This window comes from Carassius auratus, unplaced genomic scaffold (assembly GCF_003368295.1).
Source record: "Carassius auratus strain Wakin unplaced genomic scaffold, ASM336829v1 scaf_tig00017026, whole genome shotgun sequence".
Lineage (NCBI taxonomy): Eukaryota > Metazoa > Chordata > Actinopteri > Cypriniformes > Cyprinidae > Carassius > Carassius auratus.
Window position 1 is genome coordinate 259,711 of NW_020524730.1, and position 12,715 is coordinate 272,425.

General features: G+C 38.3%; 1 protein-coding gene across 6 annotated transcripts in view; it reads right to left on the reverse strand.

Annotated features, from left to right (window-relative positions):
* The window catches only part of LOC113075386 (protein diaphanous homolog 2-like), a 335,815-nt gene that overhangs the window by 249,444 nt on the left and 73,656 nt on the right, over positions 1–12,715 (reverse strand). The window lies entirely within an intron of this gene.

Consider the following 12,715-nt stretch of genomic DNA (forward strand, 5'->3'; position numbering starts at 1 on the left):
CGTGTTGAGAAAACTGAAGCTGTAATTGTCCTGGGAGTAGACGAATCAATGAGCAAGACATATCAATAAACATCAGAGCAGTTGCTCAAGCATACAACAGTGCCTTAGAAAAAAAACGCCGCTGGGACTACAGACTTTCACCAGGATCCTATTAAGTCTCCATGGGCGTTGATAGTGATTCGCAAGCTGTAACTATAGGTCCGACCAGTTTTTTCTGCTTTCTGTCATTGAATCAGAGTACGTGCATACACTAAAATTCAAAACTTTGTGGTTAGTAGATGTTTTTGTCAGATTTATAATTTGTGAAGGATCATGTAAAACTCATGACTGGAATTCAGCTTTGCATTCAAGTGAAATTTTTAAAAAATATATATATAAATAAAAAGAAAATATTTTAATATTACTATTATTACTTTAATATTATCAATGCAATAGATTTATGAACACACACATATATTTCTATATATGCTACATCTATACGTTTTATCCCGTAAGATCATTAAAAAACACTTAATTTGTTTAGTTCGAATGAACTTGCTCTATATAAGATGTGCATGCATTATGTGAAAAATAAAAAGTCTGTGGAATGTTCCCACTCTAGCATCGTGTCAAAAGACACTTGTATACATTTTGACAACAAAGTACAGTGCAAAGTCAACCACTGTGACTCGGGTAAAGAAATTACAGCTCAATCCGCTGCTAAAGAAATCTCTTACGGACAGGATGTTGCGGCACTAGAAGTGGGGAATTGAGTTGAGCCTGTCGCGTGTTGCGCATCAGGGCTGTGTGTGTGGTTCATTCAAGCAGTAGCCCATCTTTTCTTAATCAGCTCTGCAGTGACAGGAAGGAGCGAGTGGAGGAAACCCATTCTGACATTCCTGTTTCAAATAGGCAATGGCATCCATCTAACCAAGCAATTCCAAAAAGCGTCCCTGATCCGATCAGAGTCTTACTTCCTTTATACACTCCACAGTACATTTTGTGTGGTTAGGTACATCCCTGCATCAGAACCGAAGAAAATGAAGTAAAGGCGGCAGACCCAAGGTGCAAAATTGAGAGTAAAAATTGGTTTTAGTTTGTCATTCGTAAGGATAAAAATATGCATATTTAATAAATAAAATAAATAAATGATAATAATAAGGTAATTGCTCTCTTATTAGGCTCTTTGTTTGGTATAAAGGGAAGATTAAAAAATATATAATTTTAATGCATAATATTTAAAACGTAGACTTAATCCATGCATGAGCCAAAAACAAGCCACTGGCCTTAGGGAAGGAAAAGATCGCTTTCTCTATTAGAAAAGAAGAAGAAAAGGTTAAAAAAAAATATATCAATCTCTCCACACAGGAAGGGAATAAATAAAGCAATAACTGTGTTATGTTTTAAGATTAAAGGCAAGGGGGTGGATCAAGAGCAAAAAGATTGAGAGAAGTTGAAGCGAAATCCATCCTCAAACAAAAAGAGCATATCTCTTCATCTCTAGAGCAGTTAACACTTGTGTCTGGGTTGCAGATATCTCAAGCCATCCTACTTTGTAACAACAATACAGCTTTGCATGTCAGTCATACACTCATTGCAGAAAGACAAAGAAAAGGAAGATGACTTTTCTGCAAGACACTGACAAAAGCGAAATAATCTCCACCCAAGGCATGGCTCTGCCCCCTTGTTCTGTTTTATTTCAGATCCTCCAAAGAGATTCTGAAGGACTATTGTGCAAAGTCTGGCCCAGTTAGGCTCAAGATGGCGCAGCTCTTGAGAGTGTGAGAAAAGATTACACTGAGGCTCAGAGAGCAACCCAATTACAAGTGACAGTTCTCTTAATTTCACCACAGAGAGAGTGTGGTGGAACCTAGGAACCACAGTCGAACTCCATTACCAACCGGCCTAGCCCCATTTCCATTAATAAGTTGCTTGAGAGAGTTGCACGGGTTATTTTAAGGGAGGAAGGTGTTGAGGGAGAGCTTGCTGCTGTTTGGAGCGTGCTGAGACTAAAGATATGGGTCTGGCACTGTGCTGCACTCACATCTGGGAGAAACATTCAAACAGGCTGGAAACAGGAGCCCCTGGGGTCCCACGCCTTCTAATCTCAGATGGGTTGTCCTAATTAAAACCGGACTGAAGCTGGACAGAGCTGTCTGTCATGCTGGGGGGAAAAAGTCACAAGCCTTTGGCCAACTAGTCGACAAGCGCAAGCACCGGTGCTCAAACACCGTGCAAAGTCAGGCTTTATATCACCCGAGCCTGAAAAACAGGACATAATTCAAATTGGTGGTTTCAAATTCAAACTTCAATGATGACTACCGCATCACAACGGTCACTAAAAACAAAAATAAATGAATAAAATAGAAGAATATTAATATATTTCGATTACTTCAAAGTGTACATTGATTGTTACAGAAAACTGCTGAGAAAGATTATAAATTATACATTTAATTACATATACAGTACAGTACAAGATGCTCCTCTGTCGGTCACGGATTATGGAAAGTGAAACGTAAATCTATAGGGGTGGTTGGATTTATTCACAGACTTTAAAATATTAATTTGAAGCTTCTTTCTTTTCAGATTCTTACAGCTCTAGCATAATAGGCTGTATATTAACTTTGGGATAAAACCGGTAGTTCTATATAAAATCAGACATTTGAGTTCCCCATATAGTCAAAATGGCATAATCAATAACACCCCATGAATATTTGACTGTTAGATTGGTAGTCGAATCAGACTCCTCGAATCAAAGCATCGATTCGTCGACTATTCGGGGTCACTCCTACAGTCATTCATTGGTATCATGTTAATTCACAGCTCATTAATTAATGTTAAAAAGCACAAATTTAGATTTTAATAATGCATTATAAAATGTTGAAATTAGCATTAACTAAGATGAATAGATGCTGTAGAAGTATTGTCCAGAAGATAAACATTTTATATCCGGCTTCCACTCATTGAATAGTCTCAAATAATTCCACGAGAGGGTCAGATGAAACCCCACAAGCTCATTTGAGACCGTTTTGAGCACCTACATAATAAAAGCAGCTGACTGTGACCTGGAATGTGTTAATGGAGATACTTTTGCAAATTCTCCTATTTGTATTTCTAGGTTACAGCCTCACAAAATGTTTTGCCTGAGCGTGTGCGTTATTAGGAGAATGTGCAGTGGAAATATGGCAGTGAAAATCCTTCATTGAGTACCAAACATCTCTTTAGTTTTGCATGAGAAGTTCTCATTAGCTCGTTTAAACCTGTGTGGCAGATTATTCTCGTCTTTTCGAGCAATAACATCTTTCTTCCTCCTTCCCACCCCCCTCCTCCCAATCTCTCTTTTTTCTCCTTATTTTTTTGGGCTTTCTTATTATCATCTGTGAAGCATAGCCTCATTATTTTGTTTTTTAAAGTTAGTGAAACAGACAAGACACAAATAAGCTCCATAGGCATGTCTTTGTGGGTTACAGCTTTGTTATGCCCGCTCTCTTTAGGGTTCCAATCGTGATAAACACGCTAAAGATGTGCTCATGAATAGGACGTTAGCCTGACTTACAATGTTTACAAGGATTTGTAAAGGAAAAAGCTTAGCAATACAGTCTTATCTAATAACTTGGCGGTAAAATAATCAATAGTGAACATGATTATGGAATCATGTGGTTCTATGGAACAGATTCAGATTTCATTTGCACCTAAACAGACGCTGTTCATGTACAAGAACGGGCCAATCAATGGAGGCATACAGCAAAGATAGAAAGATCATTTCAATGAATAACATTAGTCTTTTCGATTTCCTAGAAAAAAAAAAAATCAATGGTCATCCTGCCCTATAATGAAAGAAATCACCTTCACATTACTACCCAGTCCTTAGCCGTGCAGCAGAACCTTCCTCTACGAGTCCAAGCTGGCTGTGGAAGTAATGGGCACTCATCTAAAAACTGTCTTTGGTCTCACTTTCTAAGGCCAAAAACTCGAGCCGAGCCGGCTCTCTCGCTGTTATCCAGCTCTCTGTCATTTCATGCTTAATTCTCTTACTATTGAACTAGATAAAAAGTTCCTCTCACCTCCCTGCCTCTGCTTCTTAGCTCGGCGATGGAGAGGCATGTGTTCAGAGGACATGATAGAGAGAAAAACACACCTTTCAAATGGACGATTGCACGCCCAACTTAACTGCGTGCCATTCTGTATTAGGGTCTGGTGGAGAAGCAATCTGTCTATGACATGTAGAAACACACACACGTATGACAGGCCAGCCTCTGAGACATACACACACACACACACACGGCCCACTTCTTGTGAGTTACTGGGAGAAGGAGGGAGGGTTTGGTATAATAAGCTTGTTCCATCACGACTCCGTGCCAGAGTCTCTCAGTAGCGCTGTCTGAGGGAAAGCAATGTGTGCCACGCTAACAGATGTGGACTCTCAGCACGCACAATCACACACTCCAGCATGCTTTCCCATGCATGAAGAGCGGCCCCTGGGACCTGACTGGACAGCACACATACACTATTCCGTCCACCCATGTCCATTCCACTCACACTCAAGTGCGCCAAGACACACACACAAACTCCCATGCACAAATACACACACACATACAGTGCAGTAATGAATGTGGAACCTAGCTGGCATGTTTGTGCGCACTGAGAAAAGCCAAAGTGATGTGTGTGCTTATGTACTCATAGTAGAGGAGGCTGCAGATTTATGGGCTAAAGCATCAGCCCCCAACGAGCGCTAAATCTCTAAATGAGGAAGGGGTGAATGGAGCCATTTCCGTTTGGGGAGTCCATGTGCTGTTGCCATGGGGATGCGGAGTGTCACTCAGCATTCAGTCCTCAAATTCTTTGAGCTAATTCTACAAAATCCATGCACCACTAATTACTTTTCTGACAGACTGCAGAGGCTTAAAGGAATAGGAAACACAAAAATTAAAAATCTGTCATCATTTACTCACCCTCACTAATATGACTTTCTATTAGGGCTGCGCGATTAATCGCATGCGATTGTCATGCGTGTCTCGTCAGTAAAGCTGGTTCTGTGATTAGTGCTAAATATCCATCACCTGTTTTCAGATGGAGCGGCACTTACTGCACAGAGCTGTAGTTCGCTGACGAGTTACGCAATACCACGACATAATCGCAGATGAATCGCATGCCAATACCAATAAGGTACTGGTTTTCTTTAACCCTAAAACACAACACAGTGCAAAGCATAATTCAAAATATTGGTAAAACAACTGTGAAATCAGTACAGAATATTCCTTAATATTATTTTTTTTTTCGGAAAAAACACCGAAAAAGTATGAGAGAGTGAAAGAAGAAAAGAGGGGAAGAGAGAGAAAGAGAGAGAGAGAGAGAGAGAGTCCATTACCCCAAATAACAGGTGTGACAGTCAACAATGGTTTGGAGTACAAAAATAATTCTAACATTAGAAAATTGACATTCATTTTTTTTTTTTTTTCATTATACTTAATGCTTTTTCTAGGTCAAATGTATTCAAAATGATGTAGCTGGTCACAAATGACAGTTTTCATTTTGGGGTAAACTATTCCTTTATGACCTGCAGCACTTAAAAAAATGAATTTAAACTTTGTAATTTGCAACTTGCCTTTTTTTCCCTCTCACAGTATGCCACGGAGTCTCATTCGAGACATTATACCCTCCGGTGGCACTCTGTTTACCTTCCTTGCAACCAATAAACAAATGTTATCCTGCCCACACAATCATCTCCCCAGTAATGCAACCCCTAAATTATTAAGTCTGAGTTCTAGTGGCCTCACCTTATCCTATCACATGAATGCAATATATAATTCAGCACGAACTCTTGCAGTTCTCTCATTATGACTTGCGGTATGATTTCATGCCATTTTCTGTTGTTTTCCATGAGACATCTGGGTATATTAATGCAATGTCTTTGACAGTGAGATGTATTCATTACCAGTGGACGTGACAACAGGAGGATGCTGGTTGTAGCTGGTTAATAGAGAGGTAAAGTCAGTCGCTCTCCAAACGGTGGCCCTCATTAAGCTCTGAGAGAGACACACGCTGATGCAAAGCAGTGCTCTTCACAGAAATCTGGTTGAGCCAGACTATTATTGTGCTCATAATTAGTCACACAAAAAGCAAACAACAGTTCATCAGAAAGCTGCAGTGTGAAAAGACAATGTGGTTGAGCTTATTTTAAATTTCAAAAGGACTGACATGTTCTAAAGATTCTCTTTATAACGATAAGCATTCATTCTGCATACTGCAAACATCTGGAGAAAAGGACTTCAATGAGACTATTTGATCAAAGAAGGCCTCCTCAACTAAGTTAGTATCAAAATCTTCATGACTGCAACCACAGTGAATCACACTTCAGATTACAGACACAGCTGGTCAGGTAAAAATCCTTGACTTGACACGTTGCAGATTCACTTGAAAGTATTTACACAAGATCCATCCATATAGAAATCATCAAGTGTTTTCAAAAGGTAATAGGACAAATAGAATGTATTTAGTTATTTGATTTTTTTTACCATTTTAAAGTTGGATGAAGTAAAAGAGTTTTAAAATCGTAAATCATAATTATAATACTTTTATTCAGCAAGGACACATTGATCAAAAAAGTGACAGTAAACACATTTATAATACAAGGATTTCCATTTAAAATAAATGATTCTCCTCTGAACTTTGTTCATCAAGAAATCCTGAAAAAAGCACAGTTTCCATAAAAATAATAAACAGCAAAAACTGATTTCAACAATAATCTTTTACATTAAATTTTTCACAATATTACTACTTTTACTGTATATTTGACCAAATAAATCCAGCAATGGTGACTTTTTCAAATTATTAAAAGATCTGCATTATATATGCAGAGAGAATTTACATATAGTCAGTCTATCGATGTAAATATGTAAATAGAAATGTATGTTTTCTTTTAATTTGGTGTATTTGAAAATTTATTTTTCTGTCTATCGTTCTTTTATTTTTATTTTTAACAATATTTGTATTTGCCAGACACACACAGGCAGACACAAACTGACACACACTTAACAAGCTGCATGCCTCTCTAGATGTCTTAAGCACTGAGTCAACAATGCTTTGCACTTAAGAGTTCACATAGTTCAGGAAGCCCATTACCAAGCACTGTACTTATTTTCATGCCTTCTATAACACGGTTCACTGCATCTCCTGTGCTTGATTTACTGTACTTCATCTTTGACGGCAGTAGCCAAGGCGGCAGAGGAGTGAGAACTACCAAGAAGGTCACTAGTTCAATCCCCTGAGCTTGCAGTGCGCAAGTCAGCTGACCTGCTCAGGAATCATTCCGTCATTGTTCCACAGTACTAGTGGCCTCATGTTGACCCCACTCTCTTTGAGCAGGCATGAATTTGTACTGAGCTTAGATTATGTGCAGCATACAAGCTTGTGAATCAGGTGTTTTGTTCATCAATGCAGCTACTGTGCTTGCGTGAAACATGGTTTTTCCATGATGCTGCAGTTATATAAGCATCTCAAACGCAAGCGCTGCTGCCTAAATCTATTCTAGTGTGTGAGCAGTTTGCTTGAAAACACAGGGTTCAGCCTGCCCCCTGTCTGAATGTCCTTGGTTTAATAATTTAAAAGAGAAATGGATGGAGGGATGGATGGAAAGAGTGGAGCAAGTGGCCAGCACTGATTCTGGTGTGTCCTTAGGGAAAACAGTACATTAGGAAAGCTTTTCTGGAGACAGCCGGCAGGTCACAGTCATAGACATCGCAGAAAGGGTAAAAGCAGCTAGCCTTAAACCCTTCCTGACTCCCTCCTGCCTGCTCACTCTGCGCAACCACCAGCTTGAAGGTGAAAAAAGCTTCTGCTCAATCTCTGTCTCTTTGCATCACATTGTCTCCAGGAACCATTGCGCTTTCTCTTTCACATCCCCCCCATCCCTTCTCTCTTCTAGGGAGCCAACAGTATGCAAGCAGGCTCTGGTCCTTGCTGATGGAGCGATGGTGTAACATAGGCTGGGCATGTGGGACGTTGGCCTCTAAGCAGCACTTGTCTAGTGTATAAAGTTCACCTAGCTCCATCCCATCTCTCCTTTCCGCATGGACACTGGGAGGAGTGCCGCCACATCACCTTACAGTGCTTTTCATCACTCGGTGACAGCGTGTCAACTCTGCTCCCCGTCACCAGCACACCACACACATTGAGGTTCGGCGTCCTCGGCTGTGCTGTGCTGCGCTTCAAAACCCCACAATGTGACATCTGGATAACTTCACCTTGTGCATTCTGTGCTGGATTCCTAGCACACACACATATTCTTATGCCAAACCCCTGTCCTCAAGATTGGTCACAGGGCCAAGGTGCGATAATGAATGGGTTACAGTAGGTTGGGTGATGGGCTGAAGCTTAGAGGAAGGTGTGTGTGTGTGTGTGTGTGTGTGATCCCCCATCCTCCACAGACCACCTGTCAACAGCAGCCATATACAACAGCATATTGGATATATCCGGGCAGCACTTAAAGTCACAGAAGTCTAATATTTCTGCTGTCTGTACATTCATGTTAATCAATCACAAACGAGAAAATCTCTCACTGCTCTACTAAATCACGTTTGTAAAATTCATAAGAAATAAATATTTGTTTTACACTGTTAAGAATATGCAGTGTTTTTATACTTTTGATCTCTTTATACAATGTATGTATCATTTCTTATTTATTTGTTCTACTGCAGCTTTTTTTTCTGTCCTTTTGCTTGTAATTAGTCTCTTATTCTTGTTTAATTAATCCCTGCTTACTTGTCTTGAGTGAGATTGATTTTTATTTTAGGCTAGTATTAGTTTTTTTTTTTTGTGTGTGTGTGATATGGATGTGACAGCACTAAATATAAGTGATATCAAACATTTTGACACGATAAAGACCTTACTTGAAGTAAAAATAACTATATCGTGATATTCATTGTTACTGTTAAATAAAATGTAAAAAAAATATGATTTTGGTCATATCGCCCACCCCTATATATATATACACAATATGTGATGCAGGTGACATCACATATTAATTAGCATATTTATGACATCATGCATCGGGTTTGCATTGAGAGAAGTTTTGGCACTTCAGATCTGTTTAACTCTCTGAACCGTCACATACTGTAATACAACTCATTAATACTACGTTAACCAGGAGTCACTCTTAATCAATCTTGATTTATAATCGTGACAACGTCTGATTAAATCAACATACAACTACACTAAAGAACAACTATATGCAGTGGTTTCGTCTATATTACTTTTTAAGTCTCATGCAGTGCACTGCCTGCATCGAAATATTTCATAGCCCAAACAGGTGCTTGAAATGCTGTTTTATATCCATTTATTGCCGAGTCGGCTGCGAATAGCCAAATTAATGTGCTGTTTCTTTGCTACAGCTCACTGTGTAGAATAAACGCAGAGAGAGGTGATACTGCAACGAGAAAGTCAGTCTTTACGCTCGCAGGCCAGGACTGATGAAATCTTCCAACTGAACGATAGCTAAGGTTTATCAAAAACATCGCTAGGTTTGTCAGAGTGTACCTTTTATGGAAAAAGAGTTGCTAAAAGGGTCTGAAAGTAAACTTGTAGTGCAGATAGTTCAAATTCAAATTAAGAAATCACATAACATCACACTATGCTCATACTACTAACAAGGATGAAAATGAAAGGAAATCGCTCTTTCAAAAGATAACCATGCCAGTAAAAGATGATTTAATTAAATAAACTGGCATGGAGTGCTATCAGATGTTTTCTCTCAGCAGTTAGAGGCATCATGCATCACTTTAACACGTTTGAGATTCATTAAGCATCTTCACTTGTTTTTTCTGTCTGTCTGCAAGTCAATCTTAGATCACCTGTCAGATACTTTTTTTCTGTGTATGAGTGACTGGCTGTCAGAATAAGGCCGGTAAACCTGCAACCAAAAAAAAAAAAAAAAAAAAAAAACCTCACTCTCTCCCACAATTACGGTTTCAGGTTATTCAGCTGCTAAAATCACTGACGTGCACAGGGAAAGAAAAATACTCTCTCTTTCTGCTCTCTATATCCCTGCATCTTGCTTTCTTTTTTCTCAACAAGAGTATCAAAAATCTCACAGTGCAATTTGACAGTAATTCATAATTTATAATATATCATGTAAATGAGCTTCATATTGAGCTAAATAAAACATTACTAAAAAAGAACATGAATAAATAAATGTGTAATACTACAACTTTTACAAACCGATCTGTAAATGGCAATATGCATTCATTTCATTACTGTTCTCAAGGCAAGACTATAGACTTTACCTTTACTAGATTTTGTGGAGAAGGGGAAAAAAATGAAGGGTCTGTGTTTAAAACCATCACCTATACTATCTCTTCCTTCAGACATAACCCAGACATCTGAACACAAAAACAAAACAATAACAATAAAATACAAATGAAAAGTGTGATTAAGTGTGTTTGTGTGATTAAGTGTGTGTGTACAAAAAAGTCTATTTTGTCAGCTATATCTGAAAAAGAAAATAAATAAATAAATAGCCATATTAAATATACATGTATTATACGGCTGAAACTTTGCCTTCACAGAAATAAATAATATTTTCAAATATATTAAAATAGAAATCAGCTGCTTAAAACCGTAATTATATTTAACAATAATCATTTTAACTAAATATTTAATTTAAAATAACTGGTGAGGAGAAAAAAAACAATAGAATAAAATATTTATTTTTTTATCGTTTTTTTCTGCTCACCAATAAAAACATCTTACCCCTAACAACTTATAAACTGTAAATATAGTTGTATAAAATGATGTATAAAAATAAAATAATTGTCCTTAGCTTTACTTAAAATTCATAGTGATATTATTAATATTTGTTTATGTACTAATTAGCTTTATATAATAAGAATAGATGTCTATGGAATACTGTCATTAGGTTTCTCAGTAAACGTATGTGTATAGCTAAAGGAACAGTGATGAGATGCTTTCTGCAGAACAATTAAATAGTGTTACTGTCTCATGGAATGCAATCAGGAAACTGAATCTACAGGTATCCTCAGTGGAAAGAATGAAATTAATGCACAGGGTCAGTTCTGCATTGCATGGCTGCTCTGCCAGCCGGGAGTGAGCTTGTTAAAGTTGATTTATTAGGTCTTGGTTTACACAAGCTTTCCCTGGCAATGCAAGGTCAACTGTAATGGCCCTCTGAATGTGGAATAAATCTACAGCTAAGTTAAACCTCCGTCCTCTCTCTTTGTTTGCCTCTCTCGGGTGCATATGCCTGCTAGGACGTAACTTCAAACCAGAGATGGGACCAAGTCACACATGTGCAAGTCTCAAGTAAGTCTCAAGTCTTAACTTTCAAGTCTCAAGTAAGTCCCAAGTATTTTTTTCTTGGGCAAGTCAAGTCAAGTCAAGTCACAAGCTATGTCAAGTCAAGTCCAAGTCAAGTCACCTTAATATTGTTATTTTACCTGCAGAATCTGATCTTAATAAAGTTAAAAGACAAGATATAAGTAACTGTCAGTAAATTAAAATAATTTGGATTTGCATTGTAAATACACATGTTCAGTAAAATACATCATGGAATCAAACAAAATTGTAACTTGTAACTTACAGTACAGACCAAAAGTTTGGACACACCTTCTCATTCAAAGAGTTTTCTTTATTTTCATGACTATGAAAATTGTAGATTCACACTGAAGGCATCAAAACTATGAATTAACACATGTGGAATTATATACATAACAAAGTGTGAAACAACCGAAAATATGTAATATTCTTAGTTCTTCAAAGTAGCCACCTTTTGCTTTGATTACTGCTTTGCACACTCTTGGCTTTCTCTTGATGAGCTTCAAGAGGTCGTCACCTGAAATGGTCTTCCAACAGTCTTGAAGGAGTTCCCCGAGAGATGCTTAGCACTTGTTGGATCTTTTGCCTTCTGTCTGCGGTCCAGCTCACCCCTAAACCATCTGGATTGGGTTCAGGTCCGGTGACTGAGGAGGACAGGTCATCTGGCACAGCACCCCATCACTCTCCTTCTTGCTCAAATAGCCCTTGATGCCTTCAGTGTGACTCTACAATAGTCAATAGTCATGAAAATAAAGAAAACTCTTTGAATGAGAAGGTGTGTCCAAACTTTTGGTCTGTACTGTACATAACAAAAAAGTATGAAACAACTGAAAATACGTCATATTTATATTCTGTACTGTATATATATATATATATATATATATATATATATATATATATATGTAATATGCACTTGTCATGATTGGGTAATCGCGGCAGCTACATTTGTTTTTTCTGATTAATTGTTTTGATCTATGAGAAAGACAAGGTAATAAAATATTCGGGGCTTATGCCCCCTTAGCCCAACCCTAGCGCCGCCCCTGGAATGCGTTTTTTTGAAGGCCTGCTGGCGGATCATTAGGGGCTGTTCACATCACGTCTTCTTTCCGCGCAAGTTCGTTATTTCCAATGTAGGCGCGCGGTATGCGCGCTCATAATGGAAGCAACGCGCTCAACATCTAAACTTTTCAGAATGCCGCAAGCGCACCGCAGGTCATGTGACAATAACTAACCAATCAGCTTCATCCTTTCTCGTATCAACGTTGAAAGCTCAGCTAAGATGAAGGAACAGCTGTTCATAGCTGTATATGGATTGCCATTTTGAAATGAATTTAGTAGCAGAGCTACTGCGAGCGATTTTTAGTGCTGCAAATCCATTTATCCTTTGCTGAAATTTCCGCGTTTTCAT